At 46.0% G+C, this 21,157-nt stretch overlaps 1 protein-coding gene across 2 annotated transcripts in view; it reads left to right on the forward strand.

Annotated features, from left to right (window-relative positions):
* The first annotated feature begins 588 nt into the window (after positions 1 to 588).
* Positions 589 to 21,157, forward strand: part of CTNNA1 (catenin alpha 1) — a 109,798-nt gene continuing 89,229 nt past the window's right edge. Inside the window, exon 1 of one of the 2 annotated variants that reach the window (XM_069763860.1) lies at positions 589 to 713. The gene's annotated coding sequence lies outside the window, so the exon portion shown is untranslated. Of the gene's footprint in view, positions 714 to 956; positions 1,067 to 21,157 lie in introns of those variants that run through there. The other variant, XM_069763861.1, reaches the window with a different exon arrangement.

Genomic DNA, 21,157 nt, shown 5'->3' on the forward strand with positions numbered 1-21,157 from the left:
TATGGAGAGAAAACGCATCCTGCAGGCAACTTTGCAGGATGCGTTTTTTCTCCAAAACGACGGAAGTGTGAAAGTAGCCTTAGTGTGAGATCAGTGGCCCAAGGTCATTTAACCCTTTAACGCCCTCTGGTGCCCACTTTGATGCCTATTTTTTGTGCCAGTTTTATCATTTTGAAGCTGTTTTTAAGTGTATTCACATCAGGGCACCTCGCTGCATTGTATGCTATTATTGTGATGATTTTTTTGTTATTTAACCTATAAAGAAAAAATTGCCGAATAAGAAACCAACTTCAGCCTCGTTATATACAGACACACACAAGATCAAAAACTGCAAAAAAAACCTGTGTGAACGAGATTTTAGAACTAGCGCTGCGTGTGCACCGGTCCCGGGGTAGGCGGCATTGCTGCGGTTCGCTGACCGGCTGTCCTCAGCCGCCACACAGCCCAGAAGGCTCCCATGCCAGGAGACCTGGGCACAGGCGCCCACAGAGTCCTGCTGCACGAGCTGTGGACGGGACACGGTCCACGGCAGGTGAAGCGCCCACTCCTCGGCTCACATGACGCCTGTGGAATGAGCCCGCGCCCTGGGAGGAGTCTGCGCACAGGAACTGCCCGGCTCATCCTGTTTCCTACTAACAGTCCTCGGACCTGGGAGAAGTGGAATTTGCCTTGGGCTGTGGCCCCGCCGTCCTGTCGCTGAGGTACCGCTGCAGGTGAGTCCCGTCAGGAGGAGGCGCCATGTTGTCGCTAGGGGGGCGCTGCGAGTTCTGCGGAACTTCTGGAAGTTTTCATGCGGGGTCACCTGTGTCCGCGGAGCGGTGGTCGCGTCATTACTGTGCGGGGGGCATGGAGCCGTGCCGTGTCCTCCTGAGCAGGAATGCTCGCACCCTCCAGCACCACGCCCTGTCCGCGCACGGCTCGGGGTTTCCCGTCACTGTCCGCACGGTGAACTTGTGTGACTCCGTCTTTCGGTTCCTCCATGTGTCGCTGGTGCCGTCAGACCTGCACTTGTCCGGCTCTCACAGCTGGAGGTTCCTGACCGCATGAAGTCCAGGCTCATCTATAGGTAATCCATGGGATAAAGCCACTGCTGACAGTCACTTCTGCTGGAGATCTGGGGAGACTGCAGAAGTGAAGATGGTGTGGCCATAGTCACATGTGGAAAAGTCCAGTGACAAGTGCACAATGACTCTGCTGACAGCATCTGCATGTGTAAGGCTACGTTCACACTAGCGTTATGCTAGTGTGCGTTGGGTTAGCATCGGGCGACGCACGCGTCATGCGCCCCTATATTTAACATGGGGGACGCAGGCGTTTTTGTTTGTTGCGTTTGTGCGACGCATGCGTCTTTTTTGCCGCAAGCGTCGGACCAAGAAAACGCAACAAGTTGCCTTTTTCTTGCGTCCGATTTTCGGCAAAAACCGACGCATGCGTCGCAAAACGCAGCGTTTTTGCGTGCGTTGTGCGTTGCGGCGCCGACGCAGCGGCGCACAACGCTAGTGTGAACGTGTTGATTTCACCCAACTCCGTAACAAAGCAATGAAACCTGTACCGGGCCGAGCTTTCCGCATCGTGGAGAGCCCGGCGGAGGGTCAAGCGTGCCTCAATGTGAAGGGCCCAGCGGCGGACTGAGCGTGCCGCATCATGGAGAGCCCGGCGGTGGACCGAGCATGCAGCAGTGTGGAGAGTCCTGCGGCGGACTGAGCGTGCCACAGTGTGGAGAGCCCGGCGGTGGGCCGAGCATGCAGCAGTGTGGAGAGCCCTGTGGCGGAATGAGCGTGCCGCAGTGTGGAGAGCCCTGCGGTGGGCCGAGCATGCAGCAGTGTGGAGAGCCCTGCGGCGGACTGAGCGTGCCGCATCGTGGAGAGCCCGGCGGTGGGCCGAACATGCAGCAGTGTGGAGAGCCCTGCGGCGGACTGAGTGTGCCGCATCGTGGAGAGCCCTGCGGCGGACTGAGTGTGCCGCATCGTGGAGAGCCCTGCGGCGGACTGAGGGTGCCGCATCGTGGAGAGCCCTGCGGCGGACTGAGCGTGCCGCATCGTGGAGAGCCCTGCGGCGGACTGAGCGTGCCACAGTGTGGAGAGCCCAGCGGTGGGCCGAGCATGCAGCAGTGTGGAGAGATCTGCTGCGGACTGAGCGTGCCACAGTGTGGAGAGCCCGGCGGTGGGCCGAGCATGCAGCAGTGTGGAGAGCCCTGCGGCGGACTGAGCATGCCGCATCGTGGAGAGCCCGGCGGTGGGTTGAGCATGCAGCAGTGTGGAGAGCCCTGCGGCGGACTGAGCGTGCCGCAGCGTGGAGAGCCCGGCGGAGGGTCAAGCGTGCCTCAATGTGGAGGGCCCAGCGGCGGCCCGAGTGTGCCGCAGTGTGCAGAGACCGGCTGCGGGTCGAGCGTGCCGCAGAGTGGAGAGAGCGGCAGTGGGTCGAGCGTGCCGCAGTGTGGAGAGCCTGGCTGCGGGTCGAGCGTGCCGCAGAGTGGAGAGACCGGCTGCGGGTCGAGTGTGCCGCAGTGTGGAGAGCCCAGCGGTGGGCCGAGCGTGCCGCAGAGTGGAGAGAGCGGCAGTGGGTCGAGCGTGCCGCAGTGTGGAGAGCCTGGCTGCGGGTCGAGCGTGCCGCAGAGTGGAGAGACCGGCTGCGGGTCGAGTGTGCCGCAGTGTGGAGAGCCCGGCGGTGGGCCGAGCGTGCCGCAGAGTGGAGAGCCCGGCGGCGGGTCGAGCATGCCGCTACGTGGAGAGACAGCTTTGCTTCAGAGAAAAACATACTTTTAAATACTTTTGTCCACAACTGGATGTTTGGCCCTCATAAAATAAAGCTTATGCTAGTCTCCTGCGGTGCCGGCCCTCGCTCTCCCTGGGGCGGGGCTCCCGTCTGGTTGTTGTGACGCCAGCACACAATTGGCACTGATGTGAATGACTCCACCTTTGGACAAATCAAACATGAAGTATTCTGGACTGCAGCTGATCTTAAGGTACTGTCACATTAAGCGACGCTGCAGTGATCTAGACAACGATCCCGATCGCTGCAGCGTCGCTGTGTGGTCGCTGGAGAGCTGTCACACAGACAGCTCTCTAGCGACCAACGATGCCGAAGTCCCCTGGTAACCAGGGTAAACATCGGGTTACTAAGCGCAGGGCCGCGCTTAGTAACCCGATGTTTACCCTGGTTACCAGCGTAAACGTAAAAAAACAAACACTACATACTTACATTCCGGTGTCTGTCCTCTCCGGCGCTCTGCTTCTCTGCACTGACGTCACCGCTGTGCTTTCCGGCCGCTGCACTTACACAGTGCAGAGAAGCACAGCGCCGGAGAGGACAGACACCGGAATGTAAGTATGTAGTGTTTGTTTTTTTACGTTTACGCTGGTAACCAGGGTAAACATCGGGTTACTAAGCGCGGCCCTGCGCTTAGTAACCCGATGTTTACCCTGGTTACCAGTGAAGACATCGCTGAATCGGCGTCACACACGCCGATTCAGCGATGTCTGCGGGAGAGCCAGCGACGAAATAAAGTTCTGGACTTTCTGCGCCGACCAACGATGGCACAGCAGGATCCAGATTGCTGCTGCCTGTCAAACTGAACGATATCGCTAGCCAGGACGCTGCAACGTCACAGATCGCTAGCGATATCGTTTAGTGTGAAGGTACCTTTAGACTTCCTTTTCCTGCTCAATTCGACAGAAGGCAGAGACAGGGACACCAGAAATGATTTGGCATAGGCGTCACATGTCACAACGACAGCACGGGGGTCCCGGGGAGAGGGCGTGTCTACACCGTGGGAATGGCACCAGCACTGGAGGCGAGTATAGGCTTTATTATTTTATGGGGTTTAAGCCAGGGCTGTGGTGTCGGAGGTAGTTTTGGTTGGAGTCGGTAGAAATGTACCGACTCCAGCTTTAAAAAAAAAAAAAAAAATGTAATATTTCATAATTGAACTTTCATATGAATTTTTTTAAACGTTACTCTAATATATATGTTCTATCAAACTATGAACAACAGTGATAAGCAGCTCTGCTGGAGATAAGAGACATTTCTTAAGGCCCCTTCACATTTAGCGACGCTGCAGCGATACCGACAACGATCCGGATCGCTGCAGCGTCGCTGTTTGGTCGCTGGAGAGCTGTCACACAGACCGCTCTCCAGTGACCAACGATGCCGGTAACCAGGGTAAACATCGGGTAACTAAGCGCAGGGCCGCGCTTAGTAACCCGATGTTTACCCTGGTTACCATCCTAAAAGTAAAAAAAAACAAACACTAGATACTTACCTACAGCTGTCTGTCCTCCAGCGCTGTGCTCTGCTTCTCTGCACTCCTCCTGTACTGTCTGGGAGCCGGAAAGCAGAGCGGTGACGTCACCGCTCTGCTTTCCGGCTCACAGCCAGTACAGGAGGAGTGCAGAGCACAGCGCTGGAGGACAGACAGCGGTAGGTAAGTATCTAGTGTTTGTTTTTTTTTACTTTTAGCAGGGTAAACATCGGGTTACTAAGCGCGGCCCTGCGCTTAGTTACCCGATGTTTACCCTGGTTACCAGTGAAGACATCGCTGGATCGGTGTCACACACGCCGATCCAGCGATGTCTCCAGGGAGTCCAGCGACCAAATAAAGTTCTGGACTTTATTCAGCGACCAACGATCTCCCAGCAGGGGCCTGATCGTTGGTCGCTGTCACAAATAACGATTTCATTAACGATATCGTTGCTACGTCACAAAAAGCAACGATATCGTTAACAATATCGTTGTGTGAAGGTACCTTTACTTCTTGTGTGTCACTGTTCCCCACTGCCCTTATCTAATCTTATACTTGGTTAACCTCCTGCTGCCCCAAACCCCCTACTTACAATGTATGAAACTGAAAGTGAAAATGTGTTGCAAATTCTTAGTAGTAAAGCTCCTACTCTAGACTAGATGTTTGGTGTGCATCTTCCAAGCATCTCACAGCTGCTACTCAGAAGAGGAAAACTGTAAGAAGTATTATCCTCTCAACAAACTTTGCATCAGTTAACTGTGAGTACATGAGGACTAACAGAATTTAATTTCGAAAAATATTGGGATCACAAGGACCGTGCAAAGCGTTCCCGCATAGAAAAGTCATCCCCATCAAAGAACACAGCCAGTACATTTCAGCAGAATTTTTCATGTGCACTAAAAGAAATTAAGAAATTTGACCGTTCATCAAAAATAACAGTGCAACAAGCGATTCCTCTGTATCCTGACATTGTCAGAGATGTTGCCCGAGTGGTTACTGCTTTGCCACCAACCCAAGATAGTGTAGAGAGGTTGTTCTCTCCTCTCAAAATAATTAGATCAGATTTGAGGGCATCCATGAAGGAGGATCTGACAGAGGCAATACTTTTTCTGAGGACAAATTTATAGATTTCTTCTTATTAACTGCATAAGTGTTTATTGCATATTTACTTACAAGAGTTTAGAAAAGGTTAGAAAAGTTATTTGCTATATTCTAATTGTATTCTAATAAATATAGTTTTTGCTCTAAGTGGTCTTATTACTTATATGATGGTGAGAAACTGAATAAGCACGATGTTAATATTAGACAACAGTAAATTTATTGTTATGAATTGGCCATTTATGAAGGAGCCGGAGTCAGAACCTGATAAAATCCAGGAGTCGGAGTCACAACTGTGGCTTACTGACTCCACAGCCCTGGTTTAAGCAAGGGATATGAGAAGTTGTCAAGTAGTGGGCAACTTCTTTTATAGCCTCCAGGGACTGAGACCCTGCTATAGATTAGTCAGACAGATGTGTCCCCAGCAGCGTCTGCTAGCCCGCTTCCCTGGAGTGACAGATCTATGCACACATGTAGACAGAGACCTCATGGGGCCTGTTTGTAATGCACATGAGGTGAATGGCACTGACATTATTATTATTATTATTATTATTATTATTATTTTTACCTGTTACTGTGTCCCTGAGTTATCTGGTCCATTTTGTTCCTTCGCTGTACCTATGACTTCTGTTCCTCAGTGTGCAGTTGTGGCTAGAGGCTACAAGTTTTTGGCACTATAGAAATTATTTGTGGTTTAGCTGTCATATCTAAGCCTAGCAAGTGTGATCTGCTGAAATGCAATATCTAAGACCACAGGTGTGGCCAAAAGTTGTGACGCGTCGCTGACAAAAATGTTGATTTTCACAAAGTTTGCTGCTTTGGTGTTTTGACATTTTGTAGTTAGATGTTCTCTGGTTACTGAAGTACAGTTCTAAGCATTTCTTAATTTTTTACACTTCTGTTGACAATTACATCAAGTTTGTAGAAAGACTCATATTTACAAGGTTGAGCCATGTTTTACAGGACTTCTGTCCTGGCTGCTGGATATCCGCTTCTGGGCCAAATACTGACTAACGATAGCTCATTCCTGACAGACTCCAAGCGCTGAGAAGCACTGATTAATCACAATATCTGTGTTTTTGAGGGTTGACCACCGGTTCTGAAGGGGATTAAGATCTAGGCGTTTCCTGGCCATGAACCCAAAACTTCAATGTTTTGTTCACTTAGCCACCCTGTCCCTTTTACCTTGTTACCTAGTGCACCATCATACTGGGAAAAGCATTGATCTTTGTAGATTGTAAGCTTGCGAGCAGGGACCTCACCCCTAATGTCACTGTTTAAATTGTCTTAACTTGTACTGAACTTATTGTCTGTACATGTCCCCGCTTAATTGTAAAGTGCTGCGGAATTTGTTGGCGCTATATAAATAAAAATTATTATCTTTCACCAAATCATTCCTGGATTCTTGGCAGACCTTGCCCTTGGAGGATGTTTTAGATACCCATCTTCATTCATGGCAGTGTCTTTAGTCAAAGACAATAAGTGTCTTCATCCCCATGGATAAAATGCAACCTTAAAAAGTCTGAACGTTGCTTCATTAGGAAAAAATAACTTTGTAGGATGTCCAGGCAAAGAACTGCTGAGGATTGGGGTGTAGTTATTTTCTTTGAAGCATTCCTCAGATACTTTGGGACATGTGGCAGAATGATTGTTCTCAGAAGAAAAGGTGAGCGCTACGTGAGTCCTGTGTCATGCCAACAGTGAAGCATCCTGAGACCACTCATTGAGGTTGTTTTTTTATCCAAGAGAGTGGGCCCACTCACAACCTTGCGTAAGAACAATGCAATTAATAATGAATGGTATCTAATCCTCCTCCAAGAGCAACTTCTCCCAATAATCCAGGAATAATTTGGTGATGACCCAATGATTTTTCCAGTGTGATAGGGCACCACCTCACAAGGTGAAAGTTATAACGTAAGTGGCTCCCTGTACAAAACATTGACATTGCTCAAAAAGTGGGCGGTCAACCAAAACACAGAAATTGTGATAATCTGCAATCACTGATTAGGTAAGAGTAGACGGTCATCAGTCAGGATTTGGCCCAGAAGCTGATATTCAGATGCCAGGGCAAATTGCAGAAGTCTTGTACAAGAAGTCTCAGCACTGGAAATATTCAGGCTTTTACATAACTTGATGTATTTGTCAATAAAAGTGTAAAAACATATGAAATGGTAATTGTATGTCAGTAACCATAGAACAGGGATGAGCAATTAAATTTCCCAATCAGCCACATGTTAGATTGTAGCTGTTGTGGAGGGCGAGTTTATCGATTTTATTTATATCTGCTTATTAGTAATCTATACTTTACAAGCTACCATTTCCAACAATGGAGATGGGACTGTCTTATTCAGCTCTGCGGACATTGTTCCATGATGTTACCAGTTTAAGAACCTGTATACAAGGTTGTCAGGTTCACATTTTAATCTGCACGAGAAATAACCCAGCATTGGGGCTGGTATGCTGGTCTTGATATTCCTTGCTTGATAGCTCCTTCGAAGTCTGGTTAAAAAAAGGAGGAACTTGGGTGCTACCGAATATGCAGTACAACAAATTGTCCAGTAAGAGGCAGCACTCACCGTTCCTGGCACCATCCTTTATTCACGATCGGTTAACCCCTTTCTGCCATTAGACGTACTATTGCGTCCATGTGGGGTGGGCTTTACTTCCCAAGGACGCAATAGTACGTCATATGCGATCAGCAGCGCTCACGGGGGGAGCGCCGCCGATCGCGGCCGGGTGTCAGCTGCCTATCGCAGCTGACATCCGGCACTATGTGCCAGGAGCGGTCAAAGACCGCCCCCGGCACATTAACCCCCGGCACACCGCGATCAAAGATGATCGCGATGTGCCGGCGGTGCAGGGAAGCACCGCGCAGGGAGGGGGCTCCCTGCGGGCTTCCCTGAGCCCCCCGCAGCAACGCGATGTGATCGCGTTGCTGCGAGGGTCTTACCTCCCTCCCTCCCTGCTCCAGGCCCGGATCCAAGATGGCCGCGGATCCGGGTCCTGCAGGGAGGGAGGTGGCTTCACAGAGCCTGCTCAGAGCAGGCACTGTGAAGCAGCCTGCACTCCTATCAGATCGGTGATCTGACAGAGTGCTGTACAAACTGTCAGATCACCGATCTGTGATGTCCCCCCCTGGGACAAAGTAAAAAAGTAAAAAAAAAATTTTTCAAATGTGTAAAAAAAAAATTCCAAAATAATGAAAAAAAAAAATATTATTCCCATAAATACATTTCTTTATCTAAATAAAAAAAAAAAAAACAATAAAAGTACACATATTTAGTATCGCCGCGTCCGTAACGGCCCGACCTATAAAACTGGCCCACTAGTTAACCCCTTCAGTAAACACCGTAAGGAAAAAAAAAAAAACGAGGCAAAAAACGCTTTATTATCATACCGCCGAACAAAAAGTGGAATAACACGCGATCAAAAAGATGGATATAAATAACCATGGTAACGCTGAAAGCGTCATCTTGTCCCGCAAAAAACGAGCCGCCATACAGCATCATCAGCAAAAACATAAAAAAGTTATAGTCCTGAGAATAAAGCGATGCAAAAATAATTATTTTTTCCGTAAAATAGTTTTTATCGTATAAAAGCGCCAAAACATAAAAAAATGATGTAAATGGTGTCGCTGTAATCGTACTGACCCGAAGAATAAAACTGCTTTATCAATTTTACCAAACGCGGAACGGTATAAACGCCTCCCCCAAAAGAAATTCATGAATAGCTGTATTTTGGTCATTCTTCCTCACAAAAATCGGAATAAAAAGCGATCAAAAAATGTCACGTGCCTGAAAATGTTACCAATAAAATCGTCAACTCGTCCCGAAAAAACAAGACCTCACATGACTCTGTGGACCAAAATATGGAAAAATTATAGCTCTCAAAATGTGGTAACGCAAAAAATATTTTTTGCAATAAAAAGCGTCTTTCAGTGCGTGACGGCTGCCAATCATAAAAATCCGCTAAAAAACCCGCTATAAAAGTAAATCAAACCCCCCTTCATCACCCCCTTAGTTAGGGAAAAATTAAAAAAATGTATTTATATCCATTTTCCCGCTAGGGCTAGGGTTAGGGCTAGGGTTGGGGCTAGGGTTAGGGCTAGGGTTAGGGTTGGGGCTACAGTTAGGGTTGGGGCTACAGTTAGGGTTGGGGCTAAAGTTACGGTTAGGGTTTAGATTACATTTACAGTTGGGAATAGGGTTGGGATTAGGGTTAGGGGTGTGTCAGGGTTAGGGGTGTGGTTAGGGTTACCGTTGGAATTAGGGTTAGGGGTGTGTTTGGATTAGGGCTTCAGTTATAATTGGAGGGTTTCCACTGTTTAGGCACATCAGGGGCTCTCCAAACACGACATGGCGTCCGATCTCAATTCCAGCCAATTCTGCGTTGAAAAAGTAAAACAGTGCTCCTTCCATTCCGAGCTCTCCCGTGTGCCCAAACAGGGGTTTGCCCCAACATATGGGGTATCAGCGTACTCAGGACAAATAGGACAACAACTTTTGGGGTCCAATTTCTCCTGTTACCCTTGGGAAAAAACAAACTAGGGGCTAAAAAATAATTTTTGTGGGAAAAAAAAAAGATTTTTTATTTTCACGGCTCTGCGTTATAAACTGTAGCAAAACACTTGGGGGTTCAAAGTTCTACCAAAACATCTAGATGAGTTCCTTAGGGGGTCTACTTTCCAAAATGGTGTCACTTGTGGGGGGTTTCTACTGTTTAGGTACATTAGGGGCTCTGCAAACGCAATGTGACACCTGCAGACCATTCCATCTAAGTCTGCATTCCAAATGGAGCTCCTTCCCTTCCGAGCCCTCCCATTCGCCCAAACAGTGGTTCCCCCCCACTTATGGGGTATCAGCGCACTCACGACAAATTGGACAACAAATTTTGGGGTCCAATTTCTCCTGTTACCCTCGGGAAAATACAAAACTGGGGGCTAAAAAATAATTTTTGTGGGAAAAAATGTTTGTTTTATTTTTACGGCTCTGCATTATAAACTTCTGTGAAGCCCTTGGTGGGTCAAAGCGCTCACCACACATCTAGATAAGTTCCTTAGGGGGTCTACTTTCCAAAATGGTGTCACTTGTGGGGGGTTTCAATGTTTAGGCACATCAGTGGCTCTCCAAACGCAACATGGCGTCCCATCTCAATTCCTGTCAATTTTGCATTGAAAAGTCAAACAGTGCTCCTTCCCTTCCGAGCTCTCCCATGCGCCCAAACAGTGGTTTACCCCCACATATGGGGTATCAGCGTACTCAGGACAAATTGTGCAACAACTTTTGGGGTCCAATTTCTTCTCTTACCCTTGGGAAAATAAAAAATTGGGGGCGAAAAGATAATTTTTGTGAAAAAATATGATTTTTTATTTTTACGGTTCTGCATTATAAAGTTCTGTGAAGCACTTGGTGGGTCAAAGTGCTCACCACACCTCTAGATAAGTTCCTTAGGGGGTCTACTTTCCAAAATGTTGTCACTTGTGGGGGGTTTCAATGTTTAGGCACATCAGGGGCTCTCCAAACGCAACATGGTGTCCCATCTCGATTCCAGTCAATTTTGCATTGAAAAGTCAAATGGCGCTCCTTCGCTTCCGAGCTCTGTCATGCGCCCAAACAGTGGTTTACCCCCACATATGGGGTATCGGTGTACTAAGGACAAATTGTACAACAACTTTTGCGGTCCATTTTCTCCTGTTACCCTTGGTAAAATAAAACAAATTGGAGCTGAATTAAATTTTTTGTGAAAAAAAGTTAAATGTTCATTTTTATTTAAACATTCCAAAAAGTCCTGTGAAGCACCAGAAGGGTTAATAAACTTCTTGAATATGGTTTTGAGCACCTTGAGGGGTGTAGTTTTTAGAATGGTGTCACACTTGGGCATTTTCTATCATATAGACCCCTCAAAATGACTTCAAATGAGATGTGGTCCCTAAAAAAAAATGGTGTTGTAAAAACGAGAAATTGCTGGTCAACTTTTAACCCTTATAACTCCCTAACAAAAAAAAATTTTGGTTCCAAAATTGTGCTGATGTAAAGTAAACATGTGGGAAATGTTACTTATTAAGTATTTTGTGGGACATATATCTGTGATTTAATTGCATAAAAATTCAAATTTGGAAAATTGCAAAATTTTCATAATTTTCGCCAAATTTCCGTTTTTTTCACAAATAAACGCAAGTACTATCAAAGAATTTTTACCATTGTCATGAAGTACAATATGTCACGAGAAAACAATGTCAGAATCACTGGAATCCATTGAAGCGTTCCAGAGTTATAACCTCATAAAGGGACAGTGGTCAGAATTGTAAAAATTGGCCCGGTCATTAACGTGCAAACCACCCTTGGGGGTAAAGGGGTTAAAACATAGCGGCAAGGAGGAGAGGTGGAACTTCAGATGGGTTATGGCCGTTTTGCTCTGCGTGCGCTTCTACGGGACCTTGGACCTGTAGAAACAAACGCTGCGTGAAACTGCTGTAGTCCGTCTGTTGTTCCACCTCTCCTCCATGCCGCTATGTTTTAACCGATCGTGCATAAAGGATTGTGCCAGGAACGGTGAGTGCTGCCTCTTACGTCTCACTGGACAATTCTCTTCACATTTTACCTTGTTGATTTGTAAAAAAGCAAAATTGATGCCTGTTGACTTATTGGTGCTGCCATTGAGTCCATCATTTTGCCAGACAAAATAGTGTGGTGGAACCTAACAGAACATTCAGCATAGATGTGAATTTGGTTCTGCCACATTAAACTCTCTCAAATATTATTAGTTCCCGTGAATTAATTTACATATGTGACTCAAAAGTAGTTGGAAAGTAGGTCACAGTGTTAGGCCTTGTTTGCATATTGAAGTTCCACACCCAAATCTGAGCAGAATCCTGCAGCCATTTTGCTGGGAATGCAAGTGATTAAAGGGAACCTGTCACCCCCCCCTCAGGCGTTTGTAACTAAAAGAGCCAATTGTACAGCACTAATGCGGCATTCTGACAAGGTGGCTCTTTTAGTTATAACATGTGCCCCCTCATACTGTGAAACTGTCCCAGAGGCGGGACTTTCCTTCCTAATCAGACGCAGCACAGCCGTCACTCCGGGCCTGTGGGCGCCGCCTCCTCTTGCTGCATTATCGTCCCCGGCGCCTGCGCTGTAAGTACGAAGGGCAGCGCAACTGTGCATGCCCGAAAAAAAAACTTAATGCGCAGGGGATGATAATGCTGCAAGGGGAGGCGGTGCCCGGCGCGCACGTTACTTATTTGTGACTTGCAGATAAATCTGCAGCATGTCAATTCTTTTAGCGTTTTTGCTGTAGATTTCACCCATATTATGAGTAGGGGAAAAATGTGCAGCAAAAACATTTTTGCCGCTGCATTTTTCCTGCCAAAAGATGCAGAAATGGTTCAAATACTTAATGTCTGCACATACCGTAAGAGGAAGCAGCGTTCAGTGCTTGGCCATTTCCAGCTGTCCCATAGTCAATGACAGGAGTAGAGAACGGGTATGCACATGTTAAATCTTTTCAAAATTGGCTATGCAATGTTTACATGTCTGCAAACCCCTTTTATCAGGATCTCTTCTGAACAAGCGGTCGGACCCCAGCAATCAATAAGTTATCCCCTATTCTTTGGATAGGGCATACCTTGAAACATCGGGAATAACTGTTTAACCTCCATTAACCCCCTCATGACCGGAGGTATTAGTTTTTTGCTCCCCTTCTTCCCAGAGCCATAACTTTATTTAATTTTTCGGTCAATATCGCCATGTGAGGGCTTATTTTTTGCAGGACTAGTTACTGGAAAACGGGGAAAAAAATTCCACGTGCGGTGAAATTGCAAATAAAGTTATTATTAAAAAAGTGCAATTCCACAATTGTTTTTGGTTTGGCTTTTTTGGTAGGTTCACTAAATGCTAAAACTGAACCGGCCATTATGATTCTCCAGGTCATTACGAGTTCATAGACACCAAACATGTCTAGGTTCTTTTTTATTTAAGTGGTAAAATAAATTCCCAAATTTGTAAAAAAAAAAAAAATTTGTGACATTTTCCGATACCCGTAACATCTTCATTTTTTTGTGATCTCAGGTTGGGTGAGGGTTTATTTTTTGCGTGTCGAGCTGACGTTTTTTAATGATACGATCTTTTGATCGCCAATTATTGCATTTTAATGTAATGTCGCAGCGACCAAAAAAATTCTGGCATTTTGAATTTTTCTCTCGTTACGCCATTTAGCGATCGGGTAAATTTTTTTTTTTTTATATTGATAAGGCAATTCTGAACGCGGTGATACCAAATATGTTTGACTTTTTTTTTTTCATTGTTTTATTTGAATGTTGGGAAAGGGGTGATTTAAACTTTTATATTTTTTTATGTTCTTAAAACTTTTTTTGTTTTTACTTTTTGCATGCTTCTATAGTCTCCATGGGAGACTAGAAGCTGCCATAACCCGATCGGCTCTGCTACATGCAGGCGATGATCAGATCGCCTATACCTAGCTGAATTGCCGACCACCGGGCAGTGGCATTCGGCAGTGACAACCATAGAGGTCTGCAGGAGACCTCTGGTTGTCTTGCCAACCCATCAGTGACCTGCGATCACCGATCGGGGGTCACCGATAGACGGATTTCCGCCTCGCCTGAATCGCCTGTTAAATGCCGCTGTCAGAGTTTGACGGCGGCGTTTAATGGGTTATTAGCCGAGGGTAGATGGCGATTCCACCTGCAGCTGTCCCCGGGCACATTTCACCTGTTCAGAACAGCTGACATGTGTCTGGAAAGATGTGTGCTCACTGGCGGAGCCCACATCAAAGGGAAGGATACCGACATCGGCGTATTATTGCGCCCAATGTTGGAAAGGGGTTAACAAGTTACATAAAAAAATCACCACTGAATCATGAATGAGCTGCAGATTTTATAAATCCTACAAAGTATTGACTCGGGCTGAATACAAATCCACGTCGTAATTTTCAGATTTTAATTTTTAAAATAATTAGAACACAATGTGTAATTTCCTTTACGCTTCACAAATACTTGGTATATAACGTAAAATCCCAATAAAATACATTAGGTTTGTGGGTGTAACGTGAAAAGATGTGGAAAAGGTCACGAGGTATGAATACTTTATCAAGGCACTCTATATGACAACGAGGCCGTTGCTTTTAAGCCTGGAGAAACATGACTTGTTCAGTAATGGGGGTCCATGACTCTTCTATGTGTGAATGTGGCCATACAAGGAAAGTGCATTTTGTAAATCCTCCGTTTACGTGCACTGTACAGAGAAGCAGTCAGAAAATTGTAATACTGTACTGGTATAAATTGTCTGCCCATTATGGATCCTGAGGAGGGTCGTCGTACCCTCTGGAAGAATTTCTCCATAATAACCAGAGGAGCATTGCGGCTTTAAGGCTGTGTGCACACGTTGCGGTTTTGTTGCGGTTTTTCCCGATAAAAACGCTATAAAACCGCAAAAAAAAAAAGCATACAATAAGCATCCCATCATTTAGAATGAATTCTGCATGTTTTGTGCACATGATGCGTTTTCTTCCGCGAAAAAACGCATCGCGGTAAAAACCGCAGCATGTTCATTAATTTTGCGTTTTTTTTGCGGATTTCCCACTACAAAATGCATTGGGAAGTGTCCGGAAAAAACGCAGGAAAAACGCATGCTGTTTTCTTGCGGATTTCTTGCAGAAAATGTCCGGTTTTTCTCAGGAATTTTCTGCGAGAAATCCTGAACGTGTGCACATAGCCTAAGTCCCCTCACCTCGACATGCTTAGCATGTCAATCTCCGCAAGGAGAAACGATACTTCTACGATATCGGTCAGACCCTCTCACTCAGCCAAACCAGATCTCCACTTTGCACTGACAAGTACTCTGAAACACAATGTCTGCAAATTGAGATTCTGGTTTGGCTTTTATCCTAAGCCATGTGACAAGGCTCGTTAAAGGGTCGACTTTGACTTTTAGGTTTGCTACTTCCAATAGTTGGCACTAGAGTTCTAGTCCTCTTCCTCTCTGGAAAGACAATTTCCATAGTAACCTATCAGCAATGCATTGCTTTATTGTGAAATCAAAACATTTGTCATCTGCAGTTTCTGGTCACCTTGAAATAAGGCGCCTTCTATTTATCTTCCCCGGAAAAAGCAAGGATTGGTGAATCTGTGGCAGAGGTCCCAAGGTACATTTGAGCACAGGCTGACGCTCTCCAAGTGTTTTTATGGGAGTGAGTACAGTGGGAAATTCCTCCCATTACAGTACAGGCGGGCTTGTAACAACAAGGTGGAGCTGTGTTTCAGTATTCTGGCATTTTGTTACCCACATTTTCTAGTATTTGTTTGTTCTGTGATTTTAAACATGCACTTAAAGGGTAAGCAATAGCATACTTTAAGGGACCCTTTCAGAATAAGCTGTCCTGTGTGTGTACGTAAGGATTAACGCTATAACCACCCATCATATGACTTGTGATAGAGGATTCCCTTCTACTTGCCCATTCTCTAGTTTGCAGTCCACTGGGAACTGGGGATAGGAAACAGGCTGCCGTGAGCTCTGCCAGATACAGCATACAGACAGGGATTCCTGTTCTTCATTCATTTTTTAGCTCAGAGAGCATTGCCTAATAGTAATTACTAATGTATTCAAGGATTCAGTTCAATTAAAAAAAAAAAATTCCCCCCCCCTAATTAAATACTTTTATGCATATACCTTATATACAAGGTTTTGTCCACTACTTGGATAACCTCTGATCTGAGTGTTTGGCCCTGCTGAAGTAAACACTTATACTCCCCTCCCACGCCAGCACCATTCCAGGAATGTTGGCACTCATGTTTCTGAGGCCAGTGAGCCTGGCATCCAATCAGCGCTGGCATCACTGTTCCTGCTTTCAGATGTATACGTAATTAACAGGTAGTGAGCACTGCAGCTGGCCGCTAACTTTCAATTACCCGTATATACTCGAGTATAAGCCGACCGAGTATAAGCCGACCCCCCCTAATTTTGCCACAAAAAACTGGGAAAACTTATTGACTCGAGTATAAGCCTAGGGTGGAAATGCAGCATTTACCGGTGAATTTCAAAAATAAAAATAGATCATTATTGCCCCATAGCTGTGCCATATAGTGCTCTGCACCGTTCATATTTCCCCATAGCTCTGCCATATAGTGCTCTGCACCGTTCATATTTCCCCATAGCTCTGCCATATAGTGCTCTGCACCGTTCATATTTCCCCATAGCTCTGCCATATAGTGCTCTGCACCGTTCATATTGCCCCATATCTGCCCCATATAGTGCTCTGCACCGTTCATATTGCCCCATATCTGCCCCATATAGTGCTCTGCACTGTTCATATTGCCCCATATCTGCCCCATATAGTGCTCTGCACCGTTCATATTGCCCCATATCTGCCCCATATAGTGCTCTGCACTGTTCATATTGCCCCGTATCTGCCCCATATAGTGCTCTGCACTGTTCATATTGCCCCGTATCTGCCCCATATAGTGCTCTGCACCGTTCATATTGCCCCATATCTGCCCCATATAGTGCTCTGCACTGTTCGTATTGCCCCATATCTGCCCCATATAGTGCTCTGCACCGTTCATATTGCCCCATATCTGCCCCATATAGTGCTCTGCACCGTTCATATTGCCCCATATCTGCCCCATATAGTGCTCTGCACCGTTCATATTGCCCCATATCTGCCCCATATAGTGCTCTGCACCGTTCATATTGCCCCATATCTGCCCCATATAGTGATCTGCACTGTTCATATTGCCCCATATCTGCCCCATATAGTGATCTGCACTGTTCATATTGCCCCATATCTGCCCCATATAGTGCTCTGCACCGTTCATATTGCCCCATATCTGCCCCATATAGTGCTCTGCACTGTTCATATTGCCCCATATCTGCCCCATATAGTGCTCTGCACTGTTCATATTGCTCCATATCTGCCCCATATAGTGCTCTGCACTGTTCATATTGCTCCATATCTGCCCCATATAGTGCTCTGCACCGTTCATACTGCCCCATAGATGCTCGGTATAAATCTGTGCCGTCGCTGCTGCTGCTGCAATAAAAAAAAAAAAAGCCATACTCACCTTTCTTGATTGCAGCTCCCAGCGTCCGGTCCCGGCGTCTCCCCGCTCTGACTGATCAGGCAGAGGGCGCCGCGCACACTATATGCGTCATCGCGTCCTCTGACCTAAACAGTCAGAGCGCAGATAGACGCCGGGAAGATGGAGCGGCGCCCGGCGGCTGGAACGCGGACAGGTGAATATTAGATACTTACCTGGTCCCGACGTCCGGCTCCCCCTGCCGTCCCACGGTCTTCTGTGCCGCAGCCTCTTCCTCTATCAGCGGTCACCGGCACCGCTGATTAGAGAAATGAATAGGCGGCTCCACCCCTATGGGAGGTGGAGCCGCTTATTCATTTCTCTAATGAACGGTCCCACGTGACCGCTGAAGAGGGGAAGAAGCTGCAGCACAGAAGACCGTGGGATGGCAGGGGGAGCGTCAGGATCGCTGGAAACAGGTAAGTATGCCTCAGCGCCCTCTCCCCCTCACCCGCCGACCCCACCGCTACCGTGACTCGAGTATAAGCCGAGAGGGGCACTTTCAGCCCAAAAATTTGGGCTGAAAATCTCGGCTTATACTCGAGTATATACGGTACTTTTGTTTTAAGGTGGGGAGAGTGACGCCAGCACTGACTGGGTGCCAGACTCACATGGCATATCAACCTCACGTGAGGCACAGAAGAGCGAGTGCTGACCGAAGGTGATTATAAACTTTTTTTTATTTTAATGGGGCCAAACATGGAGTGAACAACTTTTTTAAAAGTCATACATACTGAAATTGGTAAGTATCACCACATATGGAGAAAAGGCTGTCCACTTAAAGGGAAGGTGCCATAATTCTTTTTTTTTTCCAGCAATTGAAGAATTGTAAAGAATGTTTACATTTTGTTAAAAAATATTAGCATTTGTTTATCATTTAGTAAAATATAAATAATAATTTTAAAAGATTTGGTATTTCCACTTTTAAACACTACGGTGAGCAGCTACTGAAATTTGACACAAAAACCTAGTGTACAACTAGCTCACATTACGACTGCAGTACATATGGGCTGAATCTGCTCACGTGTCTGATGTCACTGATCTCCTCCCCTTCTGGGTGTTTGCTAAGAGATAAGAGAGGATGACTTTTAGGAACACAGTGCGGAGCCATTTTGTTGGTGACTGCAAAGTTATACTGACAAGTAGACGGTCACCAAGTATTACATACAGTACAGACCAAAAGTTTGGACACACCTCATTTAAAGATTTTTCTGTATTTTCATGACTATGAAAATTGGACATTCAGACTGAAGGCATCAAAACTATGAATTAACACATGTGGAATTTTATACTTAACAAAAAGTGTCAAACAACTGAAATTATGTCTCATATTCTAGGTTCTTCAGAGTAGCCACCTTTTGCTTTGTTGACTGCTTTGCACTCTCTTGGCATTCTCTTGATGAGCTTCAAGAGGTAGTCACTGGGAATGGTCTTCCAACAATCTTGAAGAAGTTCCCAGAGATGCTTAGCACTTGTTGTCCCTTTTGCCTTCACTCTGCGGTCCAGCTCACCCCAAAACATCTCGATTGGGTTCAGGTCTGGTGACTGTGGAAGCCAGGTCATCTGACGTAGCACCCCATCCCTCTCCTTGGTCAAATAGCCCTTACACAGCCTGGAGGTGTGTTTGGGGTCATTGTCCTGTTGAAAAATAAATGATGGTCCAACTAAACGCAATCCGGATGGAATAGCATGCCGCTGCAAGATGCTTTGGTAGCCAAAGCTGGTTTAGTGTGCCTTCAATTTTCAATAAATCCCCAACAGTGTCACCAGCAAAGCACCCCCACACCATCACACCTCCTCCTCCATGCTTTACGGTGGGAACCAGGCATGTAGGGTCCATCCGTTCACCTTTACTGCGTCGCACAAAGACACAGTGGTTGGAACCAAAGATCTCAAATTTGGACTCATCAGATCAAAGCACAGATTTCAACTGGTCTAATGTCCATTTCTTGTGTTCTTTAGCCCAAACAAGTCTCTTTTGCTTGTTGCCTGTCCTTAGTAGTGGTTTCCTAGCAGCTATTTTACCATGAAGGCCTGCTGCACAAAGTCTCCTCTTAACAGTTGTTGTAGAGATGTGTCTGCTGCTAGAACTCTGTGTGGCATTGACCTGGTCTTTAATCTGAGCTGCTGTTAAACTGTGATTTCTGAGGCTGGTGACTCGAATAAACTTATCCTCAGAAGCAGAGGTGACTCTTTGGTTTTCCTTTCCTTTGGGGCTCCTCATGTGAGCCAGTTTCTTTGTAGGGCTTGATGGTTGTTGCAACTGCACTTGCGGACACTTTCAAAGTTTTCCCAATTTTTCGGACTGACTGAACTTCATTTCTTAAATTTCATCATTTTGTTTTTTTAGCTGCTTTTTTCTTGCCATAATACAAATTCGAACAGTGTATTCAGTAGGACTATCAGCTGTGTATCCAGCAGAGTTCTGCACAACACAACTGATGGTCCCAACCCCATTTATAAGGCAAGAAATCCCACTTATTAAACCTGACAGGGCACACCTGTGAAGTGAAAACCATTTCCAGTGACTACCTCTTGAAGCTCATCAAGAGAATGCCAAGAATGTGCAAAGCAGTCATCAAAGCAAAAGGTGGCTACTTTGAAGAACCTAGAATATAAGACATAATTTCAGTTGTTTCACACTTTTTTGTTAAGTATATAATTCCACATGTGTTAATTCATAGTTTTGATGCCTTCAGTGTGAATGTACAATTTTCATAGTCATGAAAATACAGAAAAATCTTTACATACCAAAAGTTTGGACACACCACATTTACTGTACATATTCACATACAATATACATACTCACTGAAAACATAATCCACGACACCCGCGTCTCCTGTAAGAAATCAAAAATAATAAACCAATACATACTCCCTGTCCGCTGTAGTCCATTTAATACCGAGTGTCCCAAAACGATCTCACGTGTAGAACAGTCACATCGGGATATGTGACCGCTCTACCCGGTCTGGCGATAAACTGCAGGATCGATTGCTTCCTGTCAGTTTATCGGATCTGCCATGAGAGTTCACCGGAGTTAATCAGCCCCGGTGCTCTCACTTATGGCACAGCTGTGTGAGCGTTCCCACGTAGCGGTGCCGTAAGTGAGAGCATCGGAGCTGATGAACTCCAGTGAACTCGATACTGCGGGAGCCATAACCACCTGTCAGTGTATCGCCGGAGGCCTGGTAGAGCAGTCACATCTCCTTATGTGACTGTTCTACACGCGAGATCGCCGTGGGACACTTGGTATTAAATGGACTACAGCGGACAGGGAGTATGTGTTGGTTTATTTTATTTTTGTTGCAGCAGACAAGGGAGTCGGGGATTAGGCGTTACGCATATACTACGTGGCTGTGCTATATACTATGTGGCCGGCCGCGAACAATCAACAATCGCTAATTGGTCGCGGCCGGCCAAATCCTGTGTATTTAATGTATTATTCTAAAATCTTTATAAATAAACTACATACATATTCCAGAATACCCGATGCGTTAGAATCGGGCTACCATCTAGTCTAATATATAAAGCTGAATGTGTGTGTGTGTGTATGTATGTATGTATGTGTGTGTGTGTATGTCCGGGATTGGCATCTGCACCGTCGCAGCTACAGCCACAAAATTTTGCAGTCACAAGTCTGGACCCGAGAGCGTCAGGCTGTGCTGTGAGGCGAAATTTTAACCCCGCGCGTTCCATTTCAAACTATTTTGCCCCCATCTACATAATGG

The sequence above is a fragment of the Ranitomeya imitator genome, chromosome 4, assembly GCF_032444005.1.
Source record: "Ranitomeya imitator isolate aRanImi1 chromosome 4, aRanImi1.pri, whole genome shotgun sequence".
NCBI lineage: Eukaryota > Metazoa > Chordata > Amphibia > Anura > Dendrobatidae > Ranitomeya > Ranitomeya imitator.